The 12,982-nt window shown below is 40.6% G+C and overlaps 1 protein-coding gene across 4 annotated transcripts in view; it reads left to right on the forward strand.

Annotated features, from left to right (window-relative positions):
- The window catches only part of LHFPL2 (LHFPL tetraspan subfamily member 2), a 129,323-nt gene that overhangs the window by 32,566 nt on the left and 83,775 nt on the right, over positions 1 to 12,982 (forward strand). The window contains exon 1 of one of the 4 annotated variants that reach the window (XM_074856756.1): positions 12,798 to 12,929. The exons of the other annotated variants lie outside the window; for them this stretch is intronic. The gene's annotated coding sequence lies outside the window, so the exon portion shown is untranslated. Of the gene's footprint in view, positions 1 to 12,797; positions 12,930 to 12,982 lie in introns of those variants that run through there. 4 annotated transcript variants of the gene reach the window in all.

The following is a 12,982-nucleotide window of genomic DNA, read 5'->3' on the forward strand; positions in this document are numbered from 1 at the left end:
ATGCAATATGCTGTCTGTTAAACAGATTTATGGAGAAGATCATTGGAGGCTGCTGAGCATAGTTCTAGAAAATCAGTATACAAATACAAGCGCAGTCTTTGTCAAGCTTTATGGATCACCTAATTTTAAAATAGGCCCCAAGAGTAGAAAAATTGCAGTTTAAAGAATAGTGTACTTCGTGTTTTTATGTCTTGAGTTCTGTTGCTTCTAAAATCTGATTTTCCCAAAGCTCTATAGAGATTACAAGCAGTAAACTGACTGTATTTTGGGTGCTGTGAACAAATGAGCAATTTGAAAATACAGAAACAGGAAAGCAGCGATTGATCCTGGTGTTACACAGAAACATCTGCCTGGAGTTTCAAAGGCAGCGAGCTATCAGCTAAGGCAGATTTTCTGTCTGGCTGTGTAAGGATTGTGTGAGCTTGTTGTGTCTATGTTGAAGCCGCTATTGTTCTCCTGCTGTGAAATGACAGATGGATGTGTCTATACAGAGAGGTCTGCGACTTTTGGCTGACTTGTACTTTCCGAATCCATGCATAATAGAGCTTGCTCTACTCCTTCAAGAGGGAAGGAAAACAAAAACAAAAACCAAGACAAATGAAACATATGGTCCCAGGCTGTATTGTGATATCATCAAAAGTATATTCCTTTCTTCCTTTTGAAGACAGACAGGTTATTTTTCTGAAGGGGAGCTATCAGCTTTTGGTTTATTTTTGTAGGATGTAACGTATCCACTGCATATGTATGTATATAATTTCCTTTGCCTTAGATAAAACAAGAGTACTCACATAGACAATCAGTACTAAAACTTGAGATCCTGGAAAAAAAAAGAAAAAAAAGATGGAGACTGAATTTATTGAGAGGTTGGGAGGGGAAGGTGTATAATTCAAAAATACATGTTTTCTTTTCCAATGACATGAATTAACATGTCATTAGAAACACGTTAATTAGTTTTCTAATGACATGAGTTTACATCATATGTAGCAAAAATGTAAGTTAATTGGGGTAATATATTTTATGTATCTGAAAGCAGGTTTGTCTGGCAAAGTCTTGTTAAAAACCTTCATCTCTATTCAGCTCAGATAAATGTGTTTTTGTCTTAAACTAAATGATTCTGTGATTAAAAATGGAGAAAGAATTAGCCCTGGTTTTGGGTCATCTATAGGAAAAGTACTACTGAATTCACTGGGATCACTCTTACGAAGTAAAACTAGATGCTGATGCTTACTCTTCAAACACTGGCACTTTTGCTTCTATGATGTTTCCTGTGCAAGTTTGTGAATTTTTAAGGTCTGCTAAGGCAATCTGTTATTCGAGCATGCACCATTGTAATTGTTTAAACTGGGAGCTATAAACCATCCTAGACTGAAGGATCTGTTTAAACAAAGTGTTTATTTAAGTCCCGTACAAACAAATACCTAATGAAAAGCTATATATTGTAGAAGGAGAAAACACAGAATGGACTGTGGGTCAAGACACCATTTTTCTTTTCCAGGATGTTCTGTCATCATGTGAATAGTAGGTGTATATTTTTAAATTAATAGAAAGACAGCTATTAATTTAGTTAAATATTTGGATTGCCTTTTCTCTTGCTGTGCTGTAGACAGGGGTGTTACAGCTCATCACTGTGTTACCTTTAGATCTGTACAGAACAGTTGAAGGAAACAAATGAGGCAGTGTGATGTGTGTCTATTACAGGGACATACTCAGACACATGGCAACGTATCAGTGGAAGTATGTTGCTCCTGACCAACGGATCAGTCAGAGGCAGCCAGTCAGTATGTTTCTCTTCTTCTTACCCTAGTAAGAGACTGTACAGTCTAATTCCTTCAACTGCCGTGTTCTGTGAAAAGTGGTTGGGTTTTTTTTTTCTGCTAGTACATAACTTTATAAATCAAACTGAATTTGTTCAAGTCACTGCAGTATATCTGAAGTCCAGTTGTGCTGGTTTTGGCTGGGATAGAGTTAATTTTCTTCATAGGAGCTGGTAGGGCACTGTGTTTTGGATTTGTGCTGAAAACTGTGTTGATAACACAGGGATGTTTTTGTTGTTGCTGAGCAGTGCTTGCACAGAGTCAAGGCCTTTTCTGCCTCTCATCCCACCCCACCAGTGACGAGGCTGGGGGTGCACCAGAAGTTGGGAGGGGACACAGCCATCACAGCTGACCCCAACTGACCAAGGGATATTCCATACCATATGGTGTCACGCTCAGCAGATAAAGCTGGGGGAAGAAGAATGAAGGGGGTGACACTGGGAGTGATGCTGTTTGTCTTCCCAAGTCAGTGTTACATGTGATGGAGCCCTGCTTTTTTGGAGATGGCTGAACACCTGCCTGCCAATGGGAAGTGGTGAATGAATTCTTTGTTTTGCTTTGGTTGCATACACGACTTCTGCTTTACTTATTAAACTGCTTTTAATGCAACCCATGAGTTTTCTCACTGTTACCCTTCCTGTTCTCTCCCCAGTCCCACTGGAGGGGGAGTAAGCAAGTGGCTGTGAGGTGCTTAGTTGTTGACTGGGATTAAACCACAACACCAGTATAGGTATTACAACCTTGATCCCGTTCAATAAAATTTTGATCCAAATCCCAATGGAAGGATTCCTGCTTACCTAAATTGATGTTTGCCAATGCGGATGAAGAATCCTTGCCAGCAGTGTTTCTGAATGACTTTTAAGATGTCATGGTAAAGGCATTGTTGATTTCAGCCAAGTCTTTGTTGAATGATAAGGTATAGTTAGTGCTGGCAAAAACCATTTCAAATTCTGAATTTAGTTAATGAAATATGGATATTTGCCAATAGTAAGGGATAAGAAATGTGCTAATCCAGTCCTCCTTCATCCATGTATGCTATTGTGGTTCTCTCTAGTGTGCTAGTATGCAGTTCAGTTCTTCTAACTGGATTTGGTGTAAGTCTTTTAACTGCTCTAGTTCTCTACTGTCTGATGAGATACATCACTGTATTGTTAGCATACAGGTGATGTGAGCTCTTGTACTTGAGTCCCATATATGCACTGAACACAGCAAATTGAAATTGTGCAGTAATTCTGCATAAGTAATATCACAGGCCTGAAGCGGATCAAGGTAAAAGAGTAAATATGGATATTTTACTGATGGTTGGATACTGGTAAAGGGAGTGACTCTACTATTACACTTGCTGGGCTACAGGTAGGTTTGAAGCTACAATGCATGTGTTAACCTAACTCAGCATCTGTAGTAGCAGCTAGCATTGATGGAGAGTGGAACCAGAGTGCATAAATGCCAGAAATTATCTGTGTTGAGTAAACTGGGGACACAGTTTTTGATCACTGTCTCTTGCTCTTCTTTCTCTTTAAAAACTTCCTTCTCTTTAATTTTCTTCTATTAAAAAACCCCCCAAAACAGAGAAGCACCTTTTGATGATCCCTGATGGCTAAATAGGTTAGTGTGACCAATATTTAAATCAGTGCACATATGATAGGGTTGTTTCTGTCAGTACTGGTAGGCTGCTTTAACTGATGAGTGTGTAACAACACATATGAGTGGAGTAATGTCTTCTTCATGTGCTGAATCCAGTGTTCAGCCTATCTTCTAGGTAAGAGACATTTACTTCAAGGCAGGTAGAGGGAAAAAAAGATTGCCATCTTGCTGTTCTTGTTACATTCTCTGGGTCCTGACAGACTGTTGGAATGGTTTGTGTCTCTCCTGACCCCAACAGGGTGAGCTGCCTCCTGGTCTCATGGAGAATTTCTTAACTACCGGTCTTTTTAGGCACTCACGTTTTGGGAAAACTTGGCAGGAAAGAGACAGTTGCTGACAGCAATTGAGAGCTCACAGGGGATTGCTATTAGCATAATAGCCTCCTGCTATAGCAATAAGGAGTGCCTCAGACCAGAACGATGGAGACACTGGCTTCCTGCGCTTTCCCAGCAGTGCAGTTGAAGGCAATACCCAAGCAGGCCCCTGCCTACCAAATCTGGCCAAAGGGGTTTACGAAGTTGTTCAGAAGTATATTGTGAAATATGTGTTGAACCAGTCTGCTTTACTGCCCCTCAACAGGCTTTTGAAGGTAAGCAATAAGGTTAGTGGCTTAGGCTGTTTTTTTTCCTACTATCTTTATTATTTTTTAAAAAAACATCTAAACCACTGATATCCCCTGAGGCAGCAAACTAGTGAGTTGTTTTTATCTAGATGGTCAGGAGTCACCCTTAGTGAAGTCCGCTTCTCATCATTTTACTCTCTGTCCTCTCCAGAGACCTCATCATGCTGTTTAAGCTTCTGTGTGATTAACTTAACTTGCTCTTTCACTGATTTCAATAGCTTACTGTGCTCAGGTAAGAACTGGGAGGTTGCTAATCTGAGAAGTCAGCACTATCCTCCTCTTTGTCAGGGACTCCTTAGTCTGACTCTTCAGAGAATTGTTGGGAGGACAGGAGGAGTTTCTTTAGAGAACTGGGGAAGGGCAAATGTAAACCTACATTCCCTACTTCTTTCTTTCTTTCTGTGTGTGTGTGTATATATATATATATATATGTACAGAACGTATATGGTGGGGAAATGAGGGGAATTGTAAGCCAGTCAATAAAACCTTAAAGAGGAAAGGAATTACAAGCTGGTCAATGAAACCTTAATCCCCACGCATTTTTTTAATGTTATTAAACACTTGCTTTATAAGCACCTCTGGGATAATAAAATTGATAAGCAACTAGTATAGATTTATCAAGATGAAACTGTGTCAGACAATTTTAATTTCCTGCCTTGGCAATATAGCTAGCCTAGTAGATAAAAAATGAGTGGTAGATGGATGAGGTATCTTGACTTTTTTTTTTTTCCTTCTCATGTAGTGACTGTATGTGATATTCTTGACTCTGTCTCACACATTCAGAGAAAATGACTGGGGAACTGCACATGAAATTGTTGTAAAGTGGACACACAAGTGATTGAGAAAAGGTCTCCAAGTGTTGTTAATGGCTCACTGACAACTGAGGGAGCATTTCACATAGCTCCAGTGTATCTTCTTTGGTTTTGTTCTGCATTTTTATTAGGCACTTCACAGAATCACAGAATCGTCTAGGTTGGAAAGGACATTGAAGATCATCCAGTCCAACCCTTAACCTATCACTGACAGATCCCAACTACACCATATCCCTCAGCGCTATGTCGACCCGACTCTTAAACACCTCCAGGGATGGGGACTCCACCACCTCCCTGGGCAGCCTATTCCAACGCCTAACAACCTGTTCTGTAAAGAAATGCTTCCTAATATCCAGTCTAAACCTTCCCTGGCGCAACTTGAGGCCGTTACCTCTTGTCCTATCGCTTGTTACTTGGTTAAAAAGACTCATCCCCAGCTCTCTGCAACCTCCTTTCAGGTAGTTGTAGAGGGCGATGAGGTCTCCCCTCAGCCTCCTCTTCTCCAGACTAAACAACCCCAGTTCCCTCAGCCGCTCCTCGTACGACATGTGCTCCAGACCCTTCATCAGCTTCGTTGCCCTTCTCTGGACACGCTTGAGTCATTCAATGTCCTTTTCGTAGTGAGGGGCCCAAAACTGAACACAGTCATCGAGGTGCGGCCTCACCAGTGCTGAGTCCAGGGGTAAGATCCCTTCCCTGTCCCTGCTGGCCACGCTATTTCTGACACAAGCCAGGATACCATTGGCCTTCTTGGCCACCTGGTCACACTGCTGGCTCATGTTCAGCCGGCTGTCAATCAACACCCCCAGGTCCCTCTCTGACTGGCAGCTCTCCAGCCACTCCTCCCCAAGCCTGTAGCGCTGCTGGGGGTTGTTGTGGCCCAAGTGCAGCACCCGGCATTTGGCCTTATTGAAACTCCTACAGTTGGCCTCAGCCCATCGCTCCAGCCTGTCCAGGTCTCTCTGCAGAGCCTCCCTACCCTGGAGCAGATCAACACTCCCACCCAACTTGGTGTCATCTGCAAACTTACTGAGGGTGCACTCGATCCCCTCGTCTAGATCATCAATAAAGATGTTAAACAGGAGTGGCCCCAATACTGAGCCCTGGGGGACACCACTGTTGTCCGGCTGCCAACTGGATTTAGCTCCGTTCACCACAACTCTTTAGGCCCGGCCCTCCAGCCAGTTTTTTACCCAGCAAAGCGTGTGCCCATTCAAGCCGCGAGCAGCCAGTTTTGCCAGGAGAATGCTGTGGGAAATGGTGTCAAAGGCCTTACTGAAGTCAAGGTAGACAACACCCACAGCCTTTCCCTCATCCAATAAGCAGGTCACCCTGTTGTAGAAGGAGATCAGGTTTGTCAAGCAGCACCTGCCTTTCATAAACCCATGCTGACTGGGCCTGATCATCTGGTTGTCCCGCATGTGTTGTATGATGGTACTCAGGATGAGCTGCTCCATCAGCTTCCCAAGCACCGAAGTCAAGCTGACAGGCCTGTAGTTTCCTGGATCATCCTTCCGACCCTTCTTATGTATGGGTGTCACATTGGCCAATTTCCAATCTGTCGGGACCTCCCTGGTCTTTGCTAATAGAATACAGAGAATGTATTTGTGGACAGCAGCAAGTTGGGATTGCATTAGCATGTTGAAATTCAAGATGGGTTCAGAGTGATGACAGTAAACGTCTTTCAAGGTGTGGTCTGCAGATCTTGTGAATCCACTGGTTGCTTATAAGGAGTCATGAAGGCTAACTAACAAAAGCAAGCCTATTATCAGTAGGCCTAAATTCACTACACAGGGTCCTATGCCTCAGCTGGAAAATTTGAAGGGGTTCCCACAGGAGAAAAAGGTTGGTTGAAAATCCGTTGTTTTGACAATTTGGAGAGACAGTCCAAACACAATGAGTTGAAATTCCGAAAGATGTGAACAACTTGCTATGTTTTGCATGTTTGTTGAAAAAGGAATAAAAAGCTAAAGTAGTCTAGCCAATGAAAACCTGGGGTTTATAGTTGAAGGACAAATATCGTCTGAGATCTGTGAACAAGGAATGTCACATGTAAGGGGACATAGCTGTTCTTCTCTGCTTAGCACTGATGAGGTCTCAGGTAGAGGACTGTATACAGCAGCTGTAATAAAATGGTTTGATAATATGACCTGCAAGAAAGTTTTGAAGTGACTGTTTCATCTCATAGGAAAAACACAAGGGTTGTGGGAGAGACATTTCATGAGAAGTGAAAAGTTTTATAGGATATACTGTCTTCCATTAGAGGAGCAGAAAAAAAGTAGTATGACTTGGGATGGATAATAGAAAAAGAACTGTCTTAGGCATGAAAGTTTCTGTGGCAGCTGCCTAATACCCTGCATCTATTATGTGATTTAGCCCTCTACATATTCTCAGTAACTCATTTGTGTGCATAGTTAGTCACTGAAATAGATGATTAAAGATGTTATGGAATAGCTTTTGAGATTACAGGTTTCCAGAAACAGATTAGACAGAAAAAAAGTCTCAAGGAGGATCTAACTATACTTGCTTGTATGTCACAGTAGAAATTAGATAAGATGATATTTTGAAGTTTCTTATAGCTCCTCCTGTAGTTTTAGTGGTATAGGAACAACTTCAGTTAAGGGAAACTAACTGGCTCTCGACACAGATGTAGCTCCACAGGAATGAGCATTCATGTGGAAAACCTTACACCAGAGAGCAGTAAGGTGGTATATTTTTTCAGTGGACTTGTTTATGACCGGAACCAACAGGCAGATATTAGTAATCACGGGAGCAGAGTTAACTCTGTCTAAAGAAGACAGAGGCATTCTCAGCCATTTGGACCAATCTGTAAGTTTTCTTTCCCCTTAACTCTCCTTAATAACTAAAGTAGTTGTGCCAAAACTGTTGTCCTCTTGATTTCATTTTGTTTTACTAGAAGGAACAGGTTGTCATATGTCACCTAACTGGGGATTAGGGAATCTCAGTTGCTACAGGCATCCAAGTCATGCTAGTTTTCCAGGCTGAAGTATCATTGTCATTCCTGATGGCTATTGAGCATAGCAGCAAATAGAAATCTGGTGGCAAATTCTGTCCAAAAGAACAAAATCCTATTCCATGACAAACAGATGATGACAAAATTAAATCTTGGTCAGTTTGTTGTTTTCCCCATAGAAAAGATATCAGATTTAATATCACCCTCATTTTTAGAAAAAGTTGTGAAAAATTCCTGTTCCTAATTCTTTTTGCGTTATCACTTATGCAATAAGTACTGTAACACTAAAAACCAAACAAACCCTAAAAACACCCCCAAATGACCCCATTCCTGTGTAGCTGGATTTGACTGACTGGTTTTACAAATCTGAAGCAACTGTAGATCTTGATGGAAATTTAATAGTTAACCGAAAGTACCATTTAAGACATGAAGGGAAGAAAAATCTTAGCCTAAATGACTTCTCACTCCTTATACTGGGCAGGATCTATGTACTGTGATGGAGCATTCCTCACATACATGGTCCACCTGTCCAGTCTCGATTTCCACTGAATTAGAAAAGCTTTCTAAAAGTGGACCAACATTTAACCTCTTTATAGTATACAGCCTTGGCTTTTAAATCTGTTTGTACCTAATTTGTTTTCCTGCTTCAGAGTTGGCTGTGGATCATGGCTTGTATCCCAGTAGTGAATGAAACCACACATGTGAGAGGTAAAATAATTTTTCTCATTTGTAATTTTTGTTTCTCACAATAATTACACATAACTGTCCAAATCTGTTGTGTCTTACATTATATCATGCTGTTTGCAGAAATGGTGATTAATGCTGTTTGTGAACTGGGAGGGGAATAAGAGTCTAATATCTGTGTACATTTTGTGCCTGTTGGTTTGTCTGGCTTTGTCTGATATTTGGCATGTCTTCCAGTATTTCATGAGAACAGAAGAACAGCCATGTTCTGGTCAGGCTAAGTGTTGATTTAGTTCCACACTCTCTCCAAAGGCAGCTACTAAAGATGCTTGGGGAGAAAAATCTAAGAAATGCATGAAGTATATATAGTGATTCTTTCCCATGATTAGGTCCTTTAATTAGTGGTTTAGGGACCTCCTTAGCTAAAGGTTGCACCCAAGCATTTGTGTTTTAAATAACCAGCAGTGGATCTGTCATTCAAGAATTTAGTTCTTTTTTGAGTCCATTTGTGCTTTATGTGTGTTTTGCTGCAATGATTCCAGAACCCAGGTATACATTGTGAAGAGAAAGCATTTCCTCAGTTGTTACAGATCTGCCATTTAGTGGGCTGCCCACTGGTTTTTGTTGTGATAAATAGTTCCTTGTTGACTCTTCCACATGTCAGTCATTCTGTCAGCCACTGTGCTCTTCTCCTTGGTAATTTTTCTTCTTTGCTGAAGATCTCCAGTTGTTTTGGTCTTGGAAGGTTTGACAGTGCTCTGATGTAAGAGTCAGCCTCACAACACTGAAAGCACTGTCATCCACTTGGTGGCCAATGCACTGGATTTTTTTACTTTGCTACCAGTAAAACTGAGTTAAGATTTCTTTGATTAACCAAAGTTCTGTGAAGACCTATGTTCATATATTATGGGTTAGATGACATGTACAAATTAAGGAGGAACCAGATTGTAGTTCTCAAAGTGATAACTTCCACAAGTAGTATACTACTGAAGTTCCTCCCTTTGTATGCTGTACATAGTCATTAATAGTGGCTGATGTTATTTGATGAAAGATATTTCCACAGGCATTTTGGTTGCTAAAAGCATTCATAATAGCTCTATTTTTATGGTTTCTCCTTTTATATAAAAATTTGAGAATAATGAAGGGAATCCTATTATAGTTTGAGAAACATGTTGATAAACAGCTGTCAAGGCTGAGAAACAAGATGTTACGTAAAATTTCAGTTAAATAGGAATAAAATTACTTTAGAATTTAAAATAAGAAACACTTGGGCTTTGTTGCAAAGAAAATAATCCATTTACCTGATTGTGAAGTGGATCTGAACTGCAACGCAATCTGCTGAGCCTGTAAATGAGTTCTATTCTAGTGCCCTGGCAGTTTAGCTGTGCCTCTCTCTTTGCCCATCAGTCAACCATATATGCCTGTCTATGGTTTATCAAATGTTCTGTTACTCCCCTTTTGGCTATGCTGCACCTTTATGGCCTTGCACAAAGGAGTGAGAGTGAGTATATTTGGCACACACTAGTGGAAAGGACAGTATGGGTATAGCGTTGTGCCACGTTTGGTACGTACAGTAGCACTATGTGGTGTGGAGGATTAGGAAGTGGTGAGTAGTTGGAAGGGCTGGGCATTGCAGTGCTGCTGAATGAAAGTGTGTTGAGCACGAGGTAATAGGTGGTTGTAGGAAATTCAGCAGAGATGCTGGTGGGGTGTGGTCCGAGTGGCCCGGCAAAGAAAATGTCTGAGTCCTGTTCAGTTGTTCACTTCTGTATTGGGAGGAAACTGCATCATTCTGTGGTATTAGGGGGTAAGGAGTGTGCATAGCACGTAGCCCTTCCTTGCCAGCAAGTGTCTTTTGTGCAGCCTTGTTACAAGGTGTTGTCCTCCCCTAGCTGTTACATTTCTGGGCTGGGATCTGAAGGTGCTTCTTTCTCTATGCAATTTTTTTGTTAGTCAATTGATTTCAGCCATCAGGGTACCTCTATTTTACAAAAATATGTGGCCAGTTGGAGGAGGAACTGTAAAATGTCCTGTCAGAAGTCTTGAAGCACAAATCTGACAAAAATAAGCTTCATTAGTAGCAGAGCTCATGAAACTACTTGCTTTAATTAGTTTTCCATAGCTGAGGAATTCTTTACCATATAAGGGTTTAGTTTAGATGCAAGTTTTCCATTAGCAGACCAACACTATAAATTTTAATTAATTCAGACTTCACTCCTCCGAAAGTTGATGAAAACTCTTTGTTTTATGTGATTTCTTCATATATTGTATTAGGAGCCTTAGTGGTGAGAAGGATTGGATGGATGACTTCTCTGTCCTTACTGCTTGCTAGGTTGCATGGAGGATACTATGCATGTACAGTTTGCAACTCTATGCTGGAAGTTGCGTTTGCGCTAGACCATGCCATCATCTAGTAGGTGTTATTTGGAGCTGCATACCTAGAAGAACTTTAACTGGGGAAAGGAGACCAGAATAAAGACCACATTGCGGGACAAATATGTGGCCTGCTGTGAAATACCAAACTTAAAAATAAGGGAAAATGTTTTATGGGTCTTTCCTCTGCACATTTGTCAATGTTGTTCTGAGTTACAGAAGTCAAAAGCAAACCACAGGTTTTGGCAGGTAGGCTGGTAGCCCAGTGATCATAAATGATGAATTAAAACATGTTTTTTAAAATAAATCACTTGTACTATTATCTGATAACTCAAACTATGTTTAAGTTAGGTTATTACAGTCCTTTGGCTCTTCTCTATTTTAAATTGTAAAATGTCACTTTTCTTTAGAAACAGTAAATTCTGACTGGCAAAGTTTATAAGCCCTATAGATCAAATTTAGTACAGTATTAAAACTGTCTTTAAGTATTTTTAGTGTTTCAAAACTAAATTGTTCTATAGTAGCCAGTAATAGCTTAAAGTTATTCTCACTGACACAAGCAGGAGCAGTTGAATTAAAAGTGTTTAGCACTTTTGAAGTTTGCTTAGAATAGATTTTTTGTTGTTGCTTCAGTGATGTTTTTCTTTCATAGCTAAGTGATTTCATATTATAATTTTATATTTGCTTTACTGTTGATAAATACCATTCAAAGAGAAGTGGTTTGGGTGGGGGGTTCTTTGTAGCCGTGTTTCTAGGCATTGTTCCAAAGTACACAGCTTAAATGCTTTATAGGTTTTGTTTAGAGCAGGGCTTTTAATGCAAAGATCACCGCTGAGTCTTTTTGATGTAATTTTGCAAATACTTGATTCCTGTTCTTTCATTCAAACTCAACATTACATGTCAGTGGTGGAGTGTGGCTGTTAAAAATACATGTGATTGTCCTGCATATTGTGCTTTAAAGAGGATCTGAGAACTCAGTTTTTTTCTGAACATGTGATGCTTTTGGAGAAGTTTGGTAATGAGAGGAGAGGACATGAGAATTAATTGTATAAAAGGCTCAAGAGGTCATATTGCTGCAATGAATGCGAAGTAGAGAGCTTTCTCTGGACTATTTGGGTAAGGCTGTACCCTGATGTACTCCTCCGTGCCCATGACTGAAGTTTATGATGCATGGTAGATGCCTTTAGGCAGAGAATGAGAAGCCAGCTTTTCATTAATTTGTAACAGAGAGACTGGTGGGAACGTTGTTCCATGCCATGGAGAGTTTGTAGTGAATTCCTTCAGTGTTAAGCAAGCTAAAAATACTCTAGAAAATGTACGCTTTAGCCAGACCCTTTGTTTTCTGAACATCCATTTGAACAGGGGTTAAAACTATGCTACGAAAGTAAAAAGAGCAAGAAGTATCCTCCCTCTTTTAATTACAATCTTAAACTCTTAAGCTGTAGAATACATTTAAGTAAAGATTTTAAATTGGTCAGTTATATAGGAATGAATGGGGGAATTTGTCTATGAGCAATTTTAAGATACTGAAGGAAAACTTGTATGGTTTTGTGAACTCCTCATATCCTTGTAACTGCTTTTACATCCCCTTTCTGCATGTTGATTCTGCGAGGGGACTGGGGTAGATGAGCTAGCCTATCTGTCTGTGCATAGACGAGTTACTAAATCCAGAGGCTTACAGTAGGCAGAGCTAAGGAAGAATTGCACACTAGATAAAACTGGTTTCCTTAGCTGCTGCTTGGAGGCATAAAGTTTCAAGAAATATTTATTTCTACAGGAAAGGGAACAATGATAAGAGCCATTGGTATAGCCGTTTAAAAAACATGTTGGAGTGGGGCATGGGGAGAGAGAACAACTGTTGGAGGGAGCAGAGATGTTGTAGCTGAGCAGTCAAACACAGCTGGAGGAGGCTGGTTGCAAGGCAAAAGGAAAGCTTCCAAAAAGCAAGCAGTGACCTGCAAGTGGGGCATCTTGGCTACACATGGACTTCTTGATCTGGTCCCCAGGTACATTCAAGTATGGGGGGAACCAGAGGCAGCAAGCTGTCTGTATAGGCTTC

The sequence above is a fragment of the Strix uralensis genome, chromosome Z (genome assembly GCF_047716275.1).
Source record: "Strix uralensis isolate ZFMK-TIS-50842 chromosome Z, bStrUra1, whole genome shotgun sequence".
NCBI lineage: Eukaryota > Metazoa > Chordata > Aves > Strigiformes > Strigidae > Strix > Strix uralensis.